The sequence below is a fragment of the Oncorhynchus tshawytscha genome, unplaced genomic scaffold (assembly GCF_018296145.1).
Source record: "Oncorhynchus tshawytscha isolate Ot180627B unplaced genomic scaffold, Otsh_v2.0 Un_contig_3982_pilon_pilon, whole genome shotgun sequence".
NCBI classification, from domain to species: Eukaryota; Metazoa; Chordata; class Actinopteri; order Salmoniformes; family Salmonidae; genus Oncorhynchus; species Oncorhynchus tshawytscha.
Genome location: NW_024608995.1, coordinates 15,001 through 36,819, shown reverse-complemented (window position 1 = coordinate 36,819; position 21,819 = coordinate 15,001). Strand labels below are relative to the sequence as shown.

At 47.9% G+C, this 21,819-nt stretch overlaps 1 pseudogene; it reads right to left on the bottom strand.

Moving 5' to 3' along the window:
- Window positions 1-21,819, bottom strand: part of LOC121844095 — a 91,919-nt pseudogene that overhangs the window by 58,533 nt on the left and 11,567 nt on the right.

Genomic DNA, 21,819 nt, shown 5'->3' with positions numbered 1-21,819 from the left:
CACATCGATGGAACAGTAGTGGAGAGGGTAGCAAGTTTTAAGTTCCTCGGCGTACACATCACAGACAAACTGAATTGGTCCACTCACACAGACAGCATCGTGAAGAAGGCGCAGCAGCGCCTCTTCAACCTCAGGAGGCTGAAGAAATTCGGCTTGTCACCAAAAGCACTCACAAACTTCTACAGATGCACAATCGAGAGCATCCTGACGGGCTGTATCACCGCCTGGTATGGCAACTGCTCCGCCCACAACCGTAAGGCTCTCCAGAGGGTAGTGAGGTCTGTACAACGCATCCCTGGGGGCAAACTACCTGCCCTCCAGGACACCTACACCACCCGATGCTACAGGAAGGCCATAAAGATCATCAAGGACAACAACCACCCGAGCCACTGCCTGTTCACCCCGCTATCATCCAGAAGGCGAGGTCAGTACAGGTGCATCAAAGCTGGGACCGAGAGACTGAAAAACAGCTTCTATCTCAAGGCCATCAGACTGTTAAACAGCCACCACTAACATTGAGTGGCTACTGCCAACACACTGACACTGACACTGACTCTACTCCAGCCACTTTAATAATGGGAATTGATGGGAAATGATGTAAATATATCACTAGCCACTTTAAACAATGCTACCTAATATAATGTTTACATACCCTACATTATTCATCTCACATGCATACGTACATACTGTACTCTATATCATCGACTGCATCCTTATGTAATACATGTACCACTAGCCACTTTAACTATGCCACTTTGTTTACATACTCATCTCATATGTATATACTGTACTCGATACCATCTACTGTATCTTGCCTATGCTGCTCTGTACCATCACTCATTCATATATCCTTATGTACATATTCTTTATCCCCTTACACTGTGTATAAGACAGTAGTTTTGGAATTGTTAGTTAGATTACTTGTTGGTTATTACTGCATTGTCGGAACTAGAAGCACAAGCATTTCGCTACACTCGCATTAACATCTGCTAACCATGTGTATGTGACAAATAAAATTTGATTTGATTTGTATCATAGTATATCATATTGTATCATAGTGTATCCTCATACATAGTGTATCATAGTGTATCCTCATACATAGGTTATCATAATGTATCATAGTGTATCCTCATACATAGTATATCATAGTATATCATATTGTATCATAGTGTATCCTCATACATAGTGTATCATAGTATATCATATTGTATCATAGTGTATCCTCATACATAGTGTATCATAGTATATCATATTGTATCTTAGTGTATCCTCATATATATTGTATCATATTATATCATAGTGTATCATAGTGTATCATAGTGTATCATAGTGTATCATAGTTTATCATCATATTGCTCTCTAACAGGAGACACAGGGAGGTATCTGTAGTGTCATTGTATCATAGTTGTATCAGGAGAAACAGGGATGTGATCTGCAGTGTCAGACTGTATCAACAGGAGAAACAGGGATGTAGTTTATCTGCTCTCTAACAGGAGAGACAGAGAAACAGGGATGTGATCTGTGTGATCTGGAGAAACAGTGTCATGACTGCTCTCTGACAGGGATGTGAGACTGACTGAGACACAGGGATGTGATCTGCAGTGTCATCTGACTGCTGTCTCTGCTCTCTAACAGGAGAGACAGAGAGACAGGGATGAAAGACTGCTCTCTGAAGGATGTGATCCCATGACTGCTCTCTGACAGGAAGAGAGAGACAGGGATGGATCTGGTGTCATGACTGCTCTCTGAAGGAGAAACAGAGAAACAGGGATGTGATCTGCAGTGTCATGACTGCTCTCTAACAGGAGAGACAGAGAGACAGGGATGTGATCTGCAGTGTCATGACTGCTCTCTAACAGGAGAGACAGAGAAACAGGGATGAGGCCTGCTCTCTAGAGTGAAAGTAAAATGGCTGGAGGGACGTTTTTACGTGACAATGAGGCCCAAGTTAAATGGCTTCCCGCTGTCCCTGATGATGTGGAATATAACCCCCAGCATGCTCTTTGTTCTCTACCTCTTCCTGGAAGAGGTTCTGTCGGTTCTTTAAGGCTCGGAGGCGGTTCTGCTTGTCCTCGTGCTCCAGGTGCTCGTCAGGAGGCTGGAAGTAGCCAATCAGATCCTGCAGACTCAAACTGACCGACTCGATCGGCAGGTCGAGTGTCGAGGTCTTTCCTTTTCTACTGAGGGTGTCCAGACCCCTGGAACACAGAGAGAGACGTTACTGAGGGTGTCCAGACCCCTGGAACACAGAGAGAGACGTTACTGAGGGTGTCCAGACCCCTGGAACACAGAGAGAGACTGAGGGTGTTACTGAGGGTGTCCAGACCCCTGGAACACAGAGAGAGACGTTACTGAGGGTGTCCAGACCCCTGGAACACAGAGAGAGACGTTACTGAACACAGGGTGTGTCCAGACCCCTGGAACACAGAGAGAGAGACGTTACTGAGGGTGTCCAGACCCCTGGAACACAGAGAGAGACGTTACTGAGGGTGTCCAGACCCCTGGAACACAGAGAGAGACGTTACTGAGGGTGTCCAGACCCCTGGAACACAGAGAGAGACGTTACTGAGGGTGTCCAGACCCCTGGAACACAGGGTGTCCAGACCCCTGGAACACAGAGAACACAGAGAGAGACGTTACTGTTACTGAGGGTGTCCAGACCCCTGGAACACAGAGAGAGAGTTACTGAGGGTGTCCAGACCCCTGGAACACAGAGAGAGAGAGAGACGTTACTGAGGGTGTCCCCTGGAGACCCCAGACCCCTGGAACACAGAGAGAGACGTTACTGAGGGTGTCCAGACCCCTGGAACACAGAGAGAGACGTTACTGAGGGTGTCCAGACCCCTGGAACACAGAGAGAGACGTTACTGAGGGTGTCCAGACCCCTGGAACACAGAGAGAGACGTTACTGAGGGTGTCCAGACCCCTGGAACACAGAGAGAGACGTTACTGAGGGTGTCCAGACCCCTGGAACACAGAGAGAGACTGAGACCCCTGTTACTGAGGGTGTCCAGACCCCTGGAACACAGAGAGAGACGTTACTGAGGGTGTCCAGACCCCTGGAACACAGAGAGAGACGTTACTGAGGGTGTCCAGACCCCTGGAACACAGAGAGAGACGTTACTGAGGGTGTCCAGACCCCTGGAACACAGAGAGAGACGTTACTGAGGGTGTCCAGACCCCTGGAACACAGTTACTGAGGGTGTCCAGACCCCTGGAACACAGAGAGAGACGTTACTGAGGGTGTCCAGACCCCTGGAACACAGAGAGAGAGAGGGTGTCCAGACGTTACTGAGGGTGTCCAGACCCCTGGAACACAGAGAGAGACGTTACTGAGGGTGTCCAGACCCCTGGAACACAGAGAGAGACGTTACTGAGGGTGTCCAGACCCCTGGAACACAGAGAGAGAGAGAGACCCCTGAACGTTACTGAGGGTGTCCAGACCCCTGGAACACAGAGAGAGACGTTACTGAGGGTGTCCAGACCCCTGGAACACAGAGAGAGACGTTACTGAGGGTGTCCAGACCCCTGGAACACAGAGAGACGTTACTGAGGGTGTACCCCTGAACACAGGGTGTGTCCAGACCCCTGGAACACAGAGAGAGACGTTACTGAGGGTGTCCAGACCCCTGGAACACAGAGAGAGAGAGAGACGTTACTGAGGGTGTCCAGACCCCTGGAACACAGAGAGAGACGTTACTGAGGGTGTCCAGACCCCTGGAACACAGAGAGAGAGACGTTACTGACCCCTGGAACACAGAGAGAGACGTTACTGAGGGTGTCCAGACCCCTGGAACACAGAGAGAGACGTTACTGAGGGTGTCCAGACCCCTGGAACACAGAGAGAGAGACGTTACTGAGGGTGTCCAGACCCCTGGAACACAGAGAGAGACGTTACTGAGGGTGTCCAGACCCCTGGAACACAGAGAGAGACGTTACTGAGGGTGTCCAGACCCCTGGAACACAGAGAGAGACGTTACTGAGGGTGTCCAGACCCCTGGAACACAGAGAGAGACGTTACTGAGGGTGTCCAGACCCCTGGAACACAGAGAGAGACGTTACTGAGGGTGTCCAGACCCCTGGAACACAGAGTTACTGAGGGTGTCCAGACCCCTGGAACACAGAGAGACGTTACTGAGGGTGTCAGAGAGAGACGTTACAGACCCCTGGAACACAGAGAGAGAGAGAGAGAGACGTTACTGAGGGTGTCCAGACCCCTGGAACACAGAGAGTTACTGAGGTGTCCAGACCCCTACTGAGGGTGTGTCCAGACCCCTGGAACACAGAGAGAGAGACGTTACTGAGGGTGTCCAGACCCCTGGAACACAGAGAGAGACGTTACTGAGGGTGTCCAGACCCCTGGAACACAGAGAGAGACGTTACTGAGGGTGTCCAGATACCCTGGAACACAGATAGAAGAAGACGTTGACTCGGATGTAAAGTGTAAAATGTCTCATTTCACATATTGATCCAACGGTTCGATTGATCCAACTTAAGTGTAAAGTCAAGGTTTCCACAGGACAAGCAACACATCATGCAGTGTCTGTGTAGTCTACTGTATCTGTGTAGTCTACTGTATCTGTGTAGTCTACTGTATCTGTCTGTGTAGTCTACTGTATCTGTGTAGTCTACTGTATCTGTGTAGTCTACTGTATCTGTCTGTGTAGTCTACTGTATCTGTGTAGTCTACTGTATCTGTGTAGTCTACTGTATCTGTCTGTGTAGGCTACTGTATCTGTGTAGTATACTGTATCTGTGTAGTATACTGTATCTGTGTAGTATACTGTATCTGTCTGTGTAGTCTACTGTATCTGTCTGTGTAGTCTACTGTATCTGTCTGTGTAGTCTACTGTATCTGTGTAGTCTACTGTATCTGTCTGTGTAGGCTACTGTATCTGTGTAGTCTACTGTATCTGTGTGTAGTCTACTGTATCTGTCTGTGTAGTCTACTGTATCTGTGTAGTCTACTGTATCTGTGTGTAGTCTACTGTATCTGTCTGTGTAGTCTACTGTATCTGTGTAGTCTACTGTATCTGTGTGTAGTCTACTGTATCTGTGTAGTCTACTGTATCTGTGTGTAGTCTACTGTATCTGTGTAGTCTACTGTATCTGTCTGTGTAGTCTACTGTATCTGTGTGTGTAGTCTACTGTATCTGTGTAGTAGTCTGTATCTGTGTAGTCTACTGTATCTGTGTAGTCTACTGTATGTCTGTGTAGTCTACTGTATCTGTGTAGTCTACTGTATCTGTCTGTGTAGGCTACTGTATCTGTCTGTGTAGTCTACTGTATCTGTGTAGTCTACTGTATCTGTCTGTAGTCTACTGTATCTGTGTAGTCTACTGTATCTGTGTAGTCTACTGTATCTGTGTAGTCTACTGTATCTGTGTAGTCTACTGTATCTGTCTGTGTAGTACTGTATCTGTGTAGTCTACTGTGTCTGTGTAGTCTACTGTATCTGTCTGTGTAGTCTACTGTATCTGTGTGTAGTCTACTGTATCTCTGTGTAGTCTACTGTCTGTGTGTATCTGTATCTGTGTAGTGTATCTATCTGTAGTCTACTGTATCTGTGTAGTCTACTGTATCTGTCTGTGTAGTCTACTGTATCTGTGTGTAGTCTACTGTATCTGTGTAGTATACTGTATCTGTGTAGTCTACTGTATCTGTCTGTGTAGTCTACTGTATCTGTCTGTGTAGTCTACTGTATCTGTCTGTGTAGTCTACTGTATCTGTCTGTGTAGTCTACTGTATCTGTGTAGTCTACTGTATCTGTCTGTGTAGTCTACTGTATCTGTGTAGTCTACTGTATCTGTCTGTGTAGTCTACTGTATCTGTGTAGTCTACTGTATCTGTGTAGTCTACTGCATCTGTCTGTGTAGTCTACTGTATCTGTCTGTGTAGGCTACTGTATCTGTGTGTAGTCTACTGTATCTGTCTGTGTAGTCTACTGTATCTGTCTGTGTAGGCTACTGTATCTGTGTAGTCTACTGTATCTGTGTAGTCTACTGTATCTGTGTGTAGTCTACTGTATCTGTCTGTGTAGTCTACTGTATCTGTGTAGTCTACTGTATCTGTCTGTGTAGTCTACTGTATCTGTGTAGTCTACTGTATCTGTCTGTGTAGTCTACTGTATCTGTGTAGTCTACTGTATCTGTGTAGTCTACTGTATCTGTCTGTGTAGTCTACTGTATCTGTGTAGTCTACTGTATCTGTCTGTGTAGTCTACTGTATCTGTCTGTGTAGTCTACTGTATCTGTGTAGTCTACTGTATCTGTGTAGTCTACTGTATCTGTGTAGTCTACTGTATCTGTCTGTGTAGTCTACTGTATCTGTCTGTGTAGTCTACTGTATCTGTCTGTGTAGTCTACTGTATCTGTGTAGTCTACTGTATGTCTGTGTAGTCTACTGTATCTGTCTGTGTAGGCTACTGTATCTGTGTAGTATACTGTATCTGTGTAGTCTACTGTATCTGTCTGTGTAGTATCTGTGTAGTCTACTGTATCTGTGTAGTCTACTGTATCTGTCTGTGTAGTCTACTGTATCTGTCTGTGTAGGCTACTGTATCTGTGTAGTCTACTGTATCTGTCTGTGTAGGCTACTGTATCTGTGTAGTATACTGTATGTCTGTGTAGTCTACTGTATGTCTGTGTAGTCTACTGTATCTGTCTGTGTAGGCTACTGTATCTGTGTAGTCTACTGTATCTGTGTAGTCTACTGTATGTCTGTGTAGTCTACTGCATCTGTCTGTGTAGGCTACTGTATCTGTGTAGTCTACTGTATGTCTGTGTAGTCTACTGTATGTCTGTGTAGTCTACTGTATGTCTGTGTAGTCTACTGTATCTGTGTAGTCTACTGTATCTGTGTGTAGTCTACTGTATCTGTGTGTAGTCTACTGTATCTGTGTAGTCTACTGTATCTGTGTAGTCTACTGTATCTCTGTGTAGTCTACTGTATGTCTGTGTAGTCTACTGTATCTGTGTAGTCTACTGTATCTGTGTAGTCTACTGTATCTGTGTGTAGTCTACTGTATGTCTGTGTAGTCTACTGTATGTCTGTGTAGGCTACTGTATGTGTGTAGTCTACTGTATGTATGTGTAGTCTACTGTGCGTGTGTGTAGGCTACTGTGTGTGTGTGTAGTCTACTGTGTGGGTGTGCAGTCTACTGTATGTCTGTGTAGTCTACTGTATGTATGTGTAGTCTACTGTGTGTGTGTGTTGTCTACTGTAGCTGTGTGCAAGTGATCATCTATCAAATCTGGGTAGATTTTCTCTCTACAACCTTCCGGAACGTGTATCCCCATTGAGCTGACGACCCCATGTTTCACCTAGAGGATTGTGTGTCCCCATGTTCCACCTAGAGGAGTGTGTGTCCCCATTTTTCACCTAGAGGAGTGTGTATCCCCATGTTCCACCTAGAGGAGTGTGTGTCCCCATTTTTCACCTAGAGGAGTGTGTGTCCCCATTTTTCACCTAGAGGAGTGTGTGTCCCCATGTTCCACCTAGAGGAGTGTGTACTGTGTGTCCCCATGTTCCACCTAGAGGAGTGTGTGTCCCCATGTTCCACCTAGAGGAGTGTGTGTACTGTGTGTCTGTGTGTCCCCATGTTCCACCTAGAGGAGTGTGTGTCCCCATGTTCCACCTAGAGGAGTGTGTGTCCCCATGTTCCACCTAGAGGAGTGTGTACCCCATGTTCCATCCCCATGTTCCACCTAGAGGAGTGTGTGTCCCCATGTTCCACCTAGAGGAGTGTGTGTCCCCATGTTCCACCTAGAGGAGTGTGTGTCCCCATGTTCCACCTAGAGGAGTGTGTATCCCCATGTTCCACCTAGAGGAGTGTGTGTCCCCATGTTCCACCTAGAGGAGTGTGTACGGTGTATCCCCACCTGATGAATCGGTTGAACAGGAAGACGGTACTACGTATGACCCGTGCGGTACGGGACTCCTCGTGTTGTGAGCGGGACAGGGTCAACCCATCGTCCATGTGACCCTCGTGGTGCATGATGGCCTGAAACAGACACATTGTCACGTTCTGCAGATGCTGAGACAGAACGGGAGAGGTTTTCTGACACGGTTAGCTTTGACACTGTTAGCTTAGCATTGAGACAGAATGGGAGGTTTCTGACTGTTATCTTTGACACTGTTAGCTTAGCATTGAGACAGAATGGGAGGTTTCTGACTGTTATCTTTGACACTGTTAGCTTAGCATTGAGACAGAATGGGAGGTTTCTGACTGTTATCTTTGACACTGTTAGCTTAGCATTGAGACAGAATGGGAGGTTTCTGACTGTTATCTTTGACACTGTTAGCTCAGCATTGAGACAGAATGGGAGGTTTCTGACTGTTATCTTTGACACTGTTAGCTTAGCATTGAGACAGAATGGGAGGTTTCTGACTGTTATCTTTGACACTGTTAGCTTAGCATTGAGAAATAATGGGAGGTTTCTGACACTGTTACCTTAGCATTGAGACAGAATGGGAGGTTTCTGACTGTTATCTTTGACACTGTTAGCTTAGCATTGAGAAATAATGGGAGGTTTCTGACACTGTTACCTTAGCATTGAGACAGAACGGGAGGTTTCTGACACAGTTAGCTTAGCATAATGGCTACGCCCAAAACATCATTACACCACACTGCAAATTCACACAACTCAGAGGTTAAACTGAACCTCTCTCATCAGAACATGTCCCTCACTGAAAACCCATCTTGCTGATTTGATAAATGTCACATCCGCAAACAGGGAGACAGAACGGCTGGCTCTTTGACACTGTTAGCTTAGCATAATAATGCTAATGGTTTTATTCATCAGAATGAGTGTGTTTCTGACATGGTTAGCTTAGCCTAATGGCTTTAATTATATGATATAAGCGTAGCTTAATGGTTTAATTCCAGCGAGACAGCCTGGAGCTGATTGAGAAGAGCTCGTTAGGAAGACATTTATAAAAGTCTGTGAGTCATAACTGCTCCTGCAGGACGCCGGGATGTTAGTCGACCGGCTGAGGAAACCATGGAGACGAGCTGAGACCAGACACCTTCTCCTGGGGACCAGGCTGGATCCGACAGTATCCTCTCTAGATAACTTCTCATGGGGAACCGGCTGGGTCCAACAGTATCCTCTCTATATAACTTCTCCTGGGGACCAGCCTGGATCCTACATTATCCTCTCTATAGACTAGATAACTTCTCCTGGGGACCAGCCTGGGTCCTACAGTATCCTCTCTATAGACTAGATAACTTCTCCTGGGGACCAGCCTGGGTCCTACAGTATCCTCTCTAGATATCTTCTCCTGGGGACCAGGCTGGGTCCTACAGTATCCTCTCTATAGACTAGATAACTTCTCCTGGGGACCAGCCTGGGTCCTACAGTATCCTCTCTAGATATCTTCTCCTGGGGACCAGGCTGGGTCCTACAGTATCCTCTCTATAGACTAGATAACTTCTCCTGGGGACCAGCCTGGGTCCTACAGTATCCTCTCTAGATATCTTCTCCTGGGGACCAGGCTGGGTCCTACAGTATCCTCTCTATAGACTAGATAATCTCCACCCAGCACAGCCAGAAGAGGACTGGCCACCCCTCATAGCCTGGTTCCTCTCTAGGTTTCTTCCTAGGTTCCTGGCTTTCTAGGGAGTTTTTCCTAGCCACCGTGCTTCTACACCTGCATTGCTTGCTGTTTGGGGTTTTAGGCTGGGTTTCTGTACAGCACTTTGAGATATCAGCTGATGTAAGAAGGGCTTTATAAATACATTTGATTTGATTGATTGACTAGGGACTCGGCAGGGTCCTATACCTATCCCCTATGAAGTGCACTACTTTTTTTATCAGAGCCCTATGAGCCCTGGTCAGAAGTAGTGCCCTATGAAGTGCACTAATGTTAATCGGGTTGAAGTTGGGACGCAGGCTGTGTTTTAGATCTTCTGATGACAGTGGTTCACCTCTGGTGCTGCAGGCTGATGTCCATATCCCACCCACATGTTGTTACGTTACAGCCTTATTCTAAAATGGATTACATTTTTAAAATTGTTCCTAATTAATCTACACACAATACCACATAATGACAAAGCGAAGAAAAAAAACATGTGTTTTAGAAATGTATTAAAAATAAAACAAAACAGAAATGTTAAACAGAAATACCTTATTTACATAACTATTCAGACCCTTTGCTATGAGACTCTAAATTGAGTTCAGCTGCATCCTGTTTCCATTGATCATCCTTGAGATGTTTCTACAACTTGATTGGAGTCCACCTGTGGTAAATTAATTTGATTGGACATGATTTGGAAAGGCACACACCTGTCTATATAAGGTCCTACAGTGCATTTCAGAGCAAAAACCAAGCCATGGGGTTGAAGGAATTGTCCGTAGATCTCAGACACAGGATTGTGTCGAGGCACAGATCTGGGGAAGAGTACCAACACATTTCTGCAGCATTGAACGATCTCCGAGACAGTAGCCTCCATCATTCTTAAATGGAAAAAGTGTGGAACAACCAAGACTCTTCCAAGAGCTGCCCGGCCAAACTGAGCAATCAGGGAGAAGGGCCTTGGTCAGGGAGGTGACCAAGAACCCGATGGTCACTCTAACAGAGCTCCAGAGTTCCTCTATGAAGATGGGAGAGGCTTTATGTTAGAGTGACCAGATGGAAGCCAGTCCTCAGTAAAAAAACACATGACAGCCCTCTTGGAATTTTCCAAAAGTCACCTAAAGGACTCAGACCATGAGGAACAAGATTCTCTGGTCTGATGAAACCAAGATTGAACACTTCGGCCTGAATGCCAAACGTCACGTCTGGAGGAAACCTGGCACCATCCCTACAGTGAAGCATCGTGGTGCTCCAGGGTTTTCAGGATCTCAGACTGGGGTGAAGATTCACCTTCCAATAGGACAACGACTCAAACCACACAGCCAAGACAACGCAGGAGTGGCTTTGGACAAGTCTCTGAATGTCCTTCTGTGGCCGAGCCGGAGCCTGGACTTGAACCCGATCAAACAGCCCCATCCAACCTGACAGAACTTGAGAGGATCTGCAGAGAAGAATGGGAGAAACTCCCCAAATACAGGTGTGCCAAGCTTGTAGCGTCATACCCAAGAAGACTCGAGGCTGTAATCACTGCCAAAGGTGCTTCAACAAAGTACTGAGTAAAAGGTCTGAATACTTATTTAAATGTGATATTTCAGTTGTGTTTTTTTATTCATTTGTAAGAATTTGCTTTGTCATTATGGGGTATTGGGATGTCATTATGGGGTATTGTGATGTCATTATGGGGTATTGTGATGTCATTATGGGGTATTGTGATGTCATTATGGGGTATTGTGATGTCATTATGGGGTATTGTGATGTCATTATCAGGGGTATTGTGATGTCATGATGGGGTATTGTGATGTCATTATGGGGTATTGTGATGTCATTATGGGGTATTGTGATGTCATTATGGGGTATTGTGATGTCATGATGGGGTATGGATGTCATGATGGGGTATTGTGATGTCATTATGGGGTATTGAGATGTCATGATGGGGTATTGTGATGTCATTATGGGGTATTGTGATTATGGGGTATTGTGATGTCATTATGGGGTATTGTGATGTCATGATGGGGTATTGAGATGTCATTATGGGGTATTGTGATGTCATTATGGGGTATTGTGATGTCATTATGGGGTATTGAGATGTCATTATGGGGTATTGTGATGTCATTATGGGGTATTGATTGTGATGTCATTATGGGGGGGTATTGTGATGTCATTATGGGGTATTGGGTATTGTGATTGTGATGTCATTATTGGGTCATGATGGGGTATTGTATTGAGGTGTCCTTATGGGGTATTGTGATGTCATTATGGGGTATTGAGGTGTCATTATGGGGTATTGTGATGTCATTATGGGGTATTGTGATGTCATTATGGGGTATTGTGATGTCATTGATGGGGTATTGAATGTCATTATGGGGTATTGTAATGTCATTATGGGGTATTGAACAATGGGGTATTGTGATGTCATGATGGGGTATTGTTTGTGATGTCATTATGGTCAATTGGGGGTATTGTGATGTCATGATGGGGTATTGTGATGGGGTCATGATGGGATGTCATGATGGGGTGATGTCATGATGGGGTATTGTGATGTCATTGGGGTATTGTGATGTCATGATGGGGTATTGTGATGTCATGATGGGGTATTGTGATGTCATGATGGGGTATTGTGATGTCATGATGTCATGTCATGGGGGTATTGTGATGTCATGATGGGGTATTGTGATGTCATGATGGGGTATTGTGATGTCATGATGGGGTATTGTGATGTCATGATGGGGTATTGTGATGTCATGATGGGGTATTGTTTGTAAATTGATGAGGGAACCAAAACTATTTAATCCATTTTAGAACAAGGCTGTAAAGTAACAAAACATGGAACAAGTCAAAGGGGTCTGAATACTTTCTGAATGCTCTGCACCGTATGTTAATTTATGTGTGGGGATAGCCTGGATAAACCAGACTGAATGCTGATCACAATGGTCAGGCTACCCCACACATCTAACTTCAACCAGGCTATTGTGGGTCAGAGTAGCAGAGAGGAGATGAGACAGTGATGTGCTGTACCGTATATTAATGGTCAGGCTGTACTGTATTGTGGGTCAGAGTAGCAGAGAGGAGATGAGACTGTACCTTTCTCTGCACGCCACCCATGCGTGCACACTTAGCGTCCATGGCCTGGTAGGTGAGCCACAGACAGGTGTCCACATGTTGGATATAACACACTGAGTCCCCATACTTGATATCAGGAACACCCATGCCATCCACCTCCTTCTTTGGCCCCAAGTCCAGCTTTTCCTGGAGAAGGAATGGAGATGAGACATGATGATTAATGAACATCATTTATAATAAAAGGGACAAGGGGTTGTAGTTCGGTATGAAGCACAGCTGAGTGCCAGCAATGTATTAGATGTGATATATTCATTATTAACAGACTGTAGTGCAGAATGACCCCTGACCCCTCCTCTCTCTTTCTCTCTCTATGAATATATGTTTTTGACCCAGGATTATGCGCTCTGAAATAAACACAGAAACAAAGACAAACACACAGGACTAAACAGGTCCTTACACACACACACACACACACACACACACACACACACACACACACACACACACACACACACACACACACACACACACACACACACACACACACACACACACACACACACGTCGTTGGTTGAAAAAATGCAACCTCAGCACTCCTGATCCCTACAGTCATAACTCATCACACCAACATGAGAGAGAAGAGAGGGGCAGGAGAGGGATGAGTCCCTAATAGAGGCAGAGAGCTGTAGGAACCATGAGAGAGAAGAGAGGGGCAGGAGAGGGATGAGTCCCTAATAGAGGCAGAGAGCTGTAGGAACCATGAGAGAGAAGAGAAGGGCAGGAGAGGGATGAGTCCCTAATAGAGGCAGAGAGCTGTAGGAACCATGAGAGAGAAGAGAGGGGCAGGAGAGGGCTGAGTCCCTAATAGAGGCAGAGAGCTGTAGGAACCATGAGAGAGAAGAGAGGGGCAGGAGAGGGCTGAGTCCCTAATAGAGGCAGAGAGCTGTAGGAACCATGAGAGAGAAGAGAGGGGCAGGAGAGGGCTGAGTCCCTAATAGAGGCAGAGAGCTGTAGGAACCATTAGAGGACAGCTAGATACAGAGAGCTGTAGGAACCATTAGAGGACAGCTAGACACAGAGAGCTGTAGGAACCATTAGAGGACAGCTGGATGCAGAGAGCTGTAGGAACCAGCAGAGGACAGCTAGATGCAGAGAGCTGTAGGAACCATTAGAGGACAGCTAGATGCAGAGAGCTGTAGGAACCATTAGAGCACAGCTAGATGCAGAGAGCTGTAGGAACCAGCTGTAGGAACCATGAGAGGACAGCTAGATGCAGAGAGCTGTAGGAACCAGTAGAGGACAGCTAGATGCAGAGAGCTGTAGGAACCAGTAGAGGACAGCTAGATGCAGAGAGCTGTAGGAACCATTAGAGGACATCTAGATGCAGAGAGCTGTAGGAACCATTAGAGGACAGCTAGATGCAGAGAGCTGTAGGAACCCATCACAACACATCAATCTGTTTCTATATAACCGCAGCACCCAGCTTCAATCACCAAACATCTCAACTCCAGAGACTCCAGCCTCCGTGTGTGTGTGTGTGTGTGTGTGTGTGTGTGTAGCCATGCTGAAGTGTACCTTGGAGGGACGGAAGCAGAAAGCAGTAGACTTGACGTCTGCCTTCTCCTTGTCCATCAGCAGCAGGCCCTTATCCTCCATGATACTGAGGTACTTCCCCGTGGTCACATGACGGAGACGGAAGGGTTGACCCCTAGATGCAGGGTGTGGCTGCCGCTCCACCTACAGAGAGAGAGAGATGCAGAGAGCTGAGAGAGAGAGAGAGGAGAGAGAGAGAGAGAGAGAGAACAGAGAGAGACAGCTAGAGCAGAGAGCTGAGAGAGAAGAGAGAGAGGACAGAGATGCAGAGAGAGTAGGAAGAGAGAGGACAGCTAGAGAGAGAGCAGAGAGAGAGACAGAGAGAGAGACAGAGAGATGCAGAGAGCAGAGGAACCAGAGAGAGACAGCTAGATGAGAGAGAGCTGTAGAGACAGAGAGAGACAGAGAGAGAGAGAGAGAGAGAGAGACAGCTAGAGAGCAGAGAGCTGAGGAGACCAGAGAGGACAGCTAGAGCAGAGAGAGAGAGAGAGAGAGGACAGAGAGAGAGAGAGAGACAGAGAGAGAGACAGAGAGAGAGAGAGAGAGACAGGCTATATAAATACATTTGATTTGATTTATTTCTATACTGTCCTCTCCTGTAGATGTACAGTACTATCTATAACCCCAAACCTATTTCTATACTGTCCTCTCCTGTAGATGTACAGTACTATCTATAACCCCAAACCTATTTCTATACTGTCCTGTAGATGTACAGTACTATCTATAACCCCAAACCTATTTCTATACTGTCCTGCAGATGTACAGTATTATCTATAACCCCAAACCGTCAGTCGGACGCAACGCAACGCAACGCAACACAACACAACACAACACAATACAATACAATACAATACAATACAATACAATACAATACAATACAATACAAACAGCTACAACAGAACCCAACAGGCTACAGAGGGCAGAGTATTTATATTCAACCCCAAACCCTGTCCTCATCAGAAACCATGAACACTATAGTATGTCCAATCAGCCCTGATACAAAACAAGGAGATACATCTCTGTTATCAGGGGACTACTGTCATGCTGTTTGTAATTAGACACTTCACTGCAAACAGTCTGTGTGTCTATGACTCTGGATGGGAGGAGGGCTCGTCTTCTCTCCACAGACTGGGGCTGACAGAGACACTGTACACCACGTTGGGCCCTGCTGACAGAGACACTATACACCACGTTGGGCCCTGACAGAGACACAGTACACCACGTTGGGCCCTGTTGACAGAGACACTATACACCACGTTGGGCCCTGACAGAGACACTATACACCACGTTGGGCCCTGCTGACAGAGACACTATACACCACGTTGGGCCCTGCTGACAGAGACACAGACACCACGTTGGGCCCTGCTGACAGAGACACTATACACCACGTTGGGCCCTGCTGACAGAGACACTATACACCACGTTGGGCCCTGCTGACAGAGACACTATACACCACGTTGGGCCCTGCTGACAGAGACACAGTACACCACGTTGGGCCCTGCTGACAGAGACACTATACACCACGTTGGGCCCTGCTGACAGAGACACTATACACCACGTTAACCCTGCTGACAGAGACACTATACTGTCACGTTGGGCTATCTATAGAGACACAGTACACCACGTTATACTGCCCTGCTGACAGAGACACTATACCACGTTGGGCCCTGCTGACAGAGACACAGTACACCACGTTGGGCCCTGCTGACAGAGACACATACACCACGTTGGGCCCTGCTGACAGAGACACTATACACCACGTTGGGCCCAATACTGACAGAACACAATACAACTAAACACCACGTTGGGCCCTGAGGACAGAGATTTATATTCAACACCCAAACCCTGTCCTCACAGAAACCATGAACACTTAGTATGCCCTGCTGATCAGAGCCCTGATACAAAACGTTGGGCCCTGCTGTTACAGAGACACTGTACACCACGTTGTTTGTAATTACACACTTCACTGCACCACGTCTGTGGCCCTGACTGGATGGGAGACACTATACACCACGTTGGGCCCTGCTGACAGAGACACAGTACACCACGTTGGGCCCTGCTGACAGAGACACTATACACCACGTTGGGCCCTGCTGACAGAGACACTATACACCACGTTGGGCCCTGCTGACAGAGACACTGTACACCACGTTGGGCCCTGCTGACAGAGACACTATACACCACGTTGGTCCCTGCTGACAGAGACACAGTACACCACGTTGGGCCCTGCTGACAGAGACACTATACACCACGTTGGGCCCTGCTGACAGAGACACTGTACACCACATTGGGCCCTGCTGACAGAGACACTGTACACCACGTTGGTCCCTGCTGACAGAGACACTGTACACCACGTTGGGCCCTGCTGACAGAGACACTATACACCACGTTGGGCCCTGCTGACAGAGACACTATACACCACGTTGGGCCCTGCTGACAGAGACACTATACACCACGTTGGGCCCTGCTGACAGAGACACTGTACACCACGTTGGGCCCTGCTGACAGAGACACTGTACACCACATTGGCAGTGGGCCCAGCTGACAGAGACAGTCTTGCTGGGAGCTCTATTAACACCGTCACACGTACAACCCCAGGTCAGGATACAGGGTCTAAAAGGAGTCAAAACCGACATGCCCTCTCACGGAGACATCTCCCTGCCCTCTCACGGAGACATCTCCCTGCCCTCTCACGGAGACATCTCCCTGCCCTCTCACGGAGACATCTCCCTGCCCTCTCACGGAGACATCTCCCCGCCCTCTACACTGCTGGGGTCAGAGACATCTCCCTTACGGAGACATGGTCTCTGTCACGGTTAGACATCTCCATGCCCTTTATCCCTGTGTTTCCTGCCCTCTCCCAGAGACATCCCTGTGTTTCCTGTCTCTCTGTACCAGTGTATTTATCCCTGTGTTTCCTGTCTCTCTGTACCAGTGTATTTATCTCTGTGTTTCCTGTCTCTCTGTGACAGTGTATTTATCCCTGCCTGTCTCCCCCTGTGTTTCCTGTCTCTGTACCAGTGTATTTATCCCTGTGTTTCCTGTCTCTCTGTACCAGTGTATTTGCCCTCCCTGTGTTTCCTGCCCTCTCCCAGGAGACATCTCACTGCCCTCTGTTTCCTGAGACATCCCCCCCAGATCTACACTGCCTGTACATTTATATTTATCCCTGTGTTTCCTGTCTCTGTACCAATGTATTTATCCCTGTGTTTCCTGTCTCTCTGTCCCAGTGTATTTATCCCTGTGTTTCCTGTCTCCTGTCCCAGTGTATTTATCCCTGTGTTTCCTGTCTCTGTGTGCCATCCCTGTTTTATCCCTGTGTTTTCCTGTCTCTCTGTACCAGTGTATTTATCCCTGTGTTTCCTGTCTCTCTGTCCTGTGTGTTCATCTGTATGTATTTATCCCTGTGTTTGTCCCAGTGTTTTATCCCTGTCCCTGCCAGTGTATTTATCCCTGTGTTTCCTGTCTCTCTGTACCAGTGTATTTATCCCTGTGTTTCCTGTCTCTGTCCCAGTGTATTTATCCCTGTGTTTCCTGTCTCCTGTACCAGTGTATTTATCCCTGTGTTTCCTGTCTCCCTGTACCAGTGTATTTATCCCTGTGTTTCCTGTCTCCCTGTACCAGTGTATTTATCCCTGTGTTTCCTGTCTCTCTGTACCAGTGTATTTATCCCTGTGTTTGTCCTGCCAGTGTATTTATCCCTGTGTTTCCTGTGTACCAGTGTATTTATCCCTGTGTTTCCTGTCTCCCTGTCCCAGTGTATTTATCCCTGTGTTTCCTGTCTCTCTGTCCCAGTGTATTTATCCCTGTGTTTCCTGTCTCCCTGTCCCAGTGTATTTATCCCTGTGTTTCCTGTCTCTCTGTCCCAGTGTATTTATCCCTGTGTTTCCTGTCTCCCTGTACCAGTGTATTTATCCCTGTGTTTCCTGTCTCCCTGTGCCAGTTCATCTTGTATGTTCCAAGTCAACCAGCATGTTTTTCCCATGCTCCTGCTTTTGCTATTCTCTCTTTTGCTCGTCCTCCGTACCCGCCTGCCTGCCCTGACCTCGAGCCTGCCTGCCCTGACCTCGAGCCTGCCTGACCAGTCTGCCTGCCCTGACCTCGAGCCTGCCTGACCATTCTGCCTGCCCTGACCTCGAGCCTGCCTGACCAGTCTGCCTGCCCTGACCTCGAGCCTGCCTGACCAGTCTGCCTGCCCTGACCTCGAGCCTGCCTGACCAGTCTGCCTGCCCTGACCTCGAGCCTGCCTGACCAGTCTGCCTGCCCTGACCTCGAGCCTGCCTGACCAGTCTGCCTGCCCTGACCTCGAGCCCCTGACCTCGAGCTGCCTGACCATTCTGCCTGCCCTGACCTCGAGCCTGCCTGACCAGTCTGCCTGCCCTGACCTCGAGCCTGCCTGACCAGTCTGCCTGCCCTGACCTGCCTGAGCCTGCCCTGACCTCGAGCCTGCCTGACCAGTCTGCCTGCCCTGACCTCGAGCCTGCCTGACCAGTCTGCCTGCCCTGACCTCGAGCCTGCCTGACCATTCTGCCTGCCCTGACCTCGAGCCTGCCTCTGCTGCCTGCCCTGACCTCGAGCCTGCCTGACCAGTCTGCCTGCCCTGACCTCGAGCCTGCCTGACCATTCTGCCTGCCCCTCGAGCCTGCCTGACCAGCCTGCCCTGACCTCGAGCCTGCCTGACCTGCCTGCCCTGACCTCGAGCCTGCCTGACCAGTCTGCCTGCCTGACCTGGCCTCCTGATCTGGTTGCCCTGACCTTTTTGCCTGTCCACAACCATTCTCTTGCCTGCTGCCCCAGTCTTTTCGAGCTAATGCCTGACCAGACTGCCCCCCCTGACCTCCTGCAGCAGGGTCTGGTCCTGAACCATTATAGTCTATAGAGTCTAGTGTTGACAACCCCCCTCCCCCTCCCTGTGTCTGCAGCAGGGTCTGGTCCTGAACCCTTATAGTCTATAGAGTCTAGTGTTGACAACCCCCCCCTCCCCCTGTGTCTGCAGCAGGGTCTGGTCCTGAACCCTTATAGTCTATAGAGTCTCGTGTTGACAACCCCCCTCCTCCCCCTGTGTCTGCAGCAGGGTCTGGTCCTGAACCCTTATAGTCTATAGAGTCTCGTGTTGACAACCCCCCCCCCCCCTGTGTCTGCAGCAGGGTCTGGTCCTGAACCCTTATAGTCTATAGAGTCTAGTGTTGACAACCCCCCCCCCCCTGTGTCTGCAGCAGGGTCTGGTCCTGAACCCTTATAGTCTATAGAGTCTAGTGTTGACAACCCCCCCCCCCCTGTGTCTGCAGCAGGGTCTGGTCCTGAACCCTTATAGTCTATAGAGTCTAGTGTTGACAACCCCCCCCCCCCTGTGTCTGCAGCAGGGTCTGGTCCTGAACCCTTATAGTCTATAGAGTCTAGTGTTGACAACCCCCCCCCTGTGTCTGCAGCAGGGTCTGGTCCTGAACCCTTATAGTCTATAGAGTCTAGTGTTGACAACCCCCCTCCCCTGTGTCTGCAGCAGGGTCTGGTCCTGAACCCTTATAGTCTATAGAGTCTAGTGTTGACAACCCCCCCTCCCCTGTGTCTGCAGCAGGGTCTGGTCCTGAACCCTTATAGTCTATAGAGTCTAGTGTTGACAACCCCCCCCTCCCCTGTGTCTGCAGCAGGGTCTGGTCCTGAACCCTTATAGTCTATAGAGTCTAGTGTTGACAACCCCCCTCCCCTGTGTCTGCAGCAGGGTCTGGTCCTGAACCCTTATAGTCTATAGAGTCTCGTGTTGACAACCCCCCCCCTCCCCTGTGTCTGCAGCAGGGTCTGGTCCTGAACCCTTATAGTCTATAGAGTCTAGTGTTGACAACCCCCCCCCCTGTGTCTGCAGCAGGGTCTGGTCCTGAACCCTTATAGTCTATAGAGTCTAGTGTTGACAACCCCCCCTCCCCTGTGTCTGCAGCAGGGTCTGGTCCTGAACCCTTATAGTCTACAGAGTCTCGTGTTGACAGGTCGGCATTGTCACACAGAGGAGAGATAGATGTGTCGTTCAACTTACGCCACTCGTAGGGTCTCCAGTCTCCAGAGGGAGCGGGCGTGGATGGACACAGCTCCCCCCTCGTAGTGCACCGTCCTGGGGAAGAAAAGAGAAGTGAGTGGGGGGGGGGGAGGTGGTTATCAGCCATGCTTCCACCACAGACCAGACCATTACACTGGTCTGTAACCCTGAGAAATAAGAGCCTGCTGCTGATGTCCTCATCAAGCACATATTCACACATTACAAACTCCACCTTGGTATGGATGAATACGACAGGAACATCTATGGGGAACTTATTTCATATCCTTCATATCCATCTATGGGGAACTTATTTCATATCCTTCATATCCATCTATGGGGAACTTATTTCATATCCTTCATATCCATCTATGGGGAACTTATTTCATATCCTTCATATCCATCTATGGGGAACTTATTTCATATCCTTCATATCCATCTATGGGGAACTTATTTCATATCCTTCATATCCATCTATGGGGAACTTATTTCATATCCTTCATATCCATCTATGGGGAACTTATTTCATATCCTTCATATCCATCTATGGGGAACTTATTTCATATCCTTCATATCCATCTATGGGGAACTTATTTCATATCCTTCATATCCATCTATGGGGAACTTATTTCATTTCCATCTATGGGGAACTTATTTCCCTTCATATCCATCTATGGGGAACTTATTTCATATCCTTCATATCCATCTATGGGGAACTTATTTCATATCCTTCATATCCATCTATGGGGAACTTATTTCATATCCTTCATATCCATCTATGGGGAACTTATTTCATATCCTTCATATCCATCTATGGGGAACTTATTTCATATCCTTCATATCCATCTATGGGGAACTTATTTCATATCCTTCCATGTTTTACTGCTGTGTTTCTCTGTGGATAGTGAGGGCAGTATCTAGGCAGTATCTAGGCAGTATCTAGGCAGTATCTAGGCAGTATCTAGGCCTGCAGCAGTGTATAGTGAGGGCAGTATCTAGGCCTACAGTACTGGATAGTGAGGGCAGTATCTAGGCCTACAGCAGTGGATAGTGAGGGCAGTATCTAGGCCTACAGTACTGGATAGTGAGGGCAGTATCTAGGCCTACAGTACTGGATAGTGAGGGCAGTATCTAGGCAGTATCTAGGCCTACAGCAGTGGATAGTGAGGGCAGTATCTAGGCAGTATCTAGGCCTACAGTAGTGGATAGTGGGGGCAGTATCTAGGCAGTATCTAGGCCTACAGTAGTGGATAGTGGGGGCAGTATCTAGGCCTGCCTCAGTGTATAGTGAGGGCAGTATCTAGGCAGTATCTAGGCAGTATCTAGGCCTACAGTAGTGTATAGTGAGGGCAGTATCTAGGCAGTATCTAGGCAGTATCTAGGCCTACAGTAGTGGATAGTGAGGGCAGTATCTAGGCAGTATCTAGGCCTACAGTAGTGGATAGTGAGTGCAGTATCTAGGCCTGCCTCAGTGTATAGTGAGGGCAGTATCTAGGCAGTATCTAGGCAGTATCTAGGCAGTATCTAGGCCTACAGTAGTGGATAGTGAGGGCAGTATCTAGGCC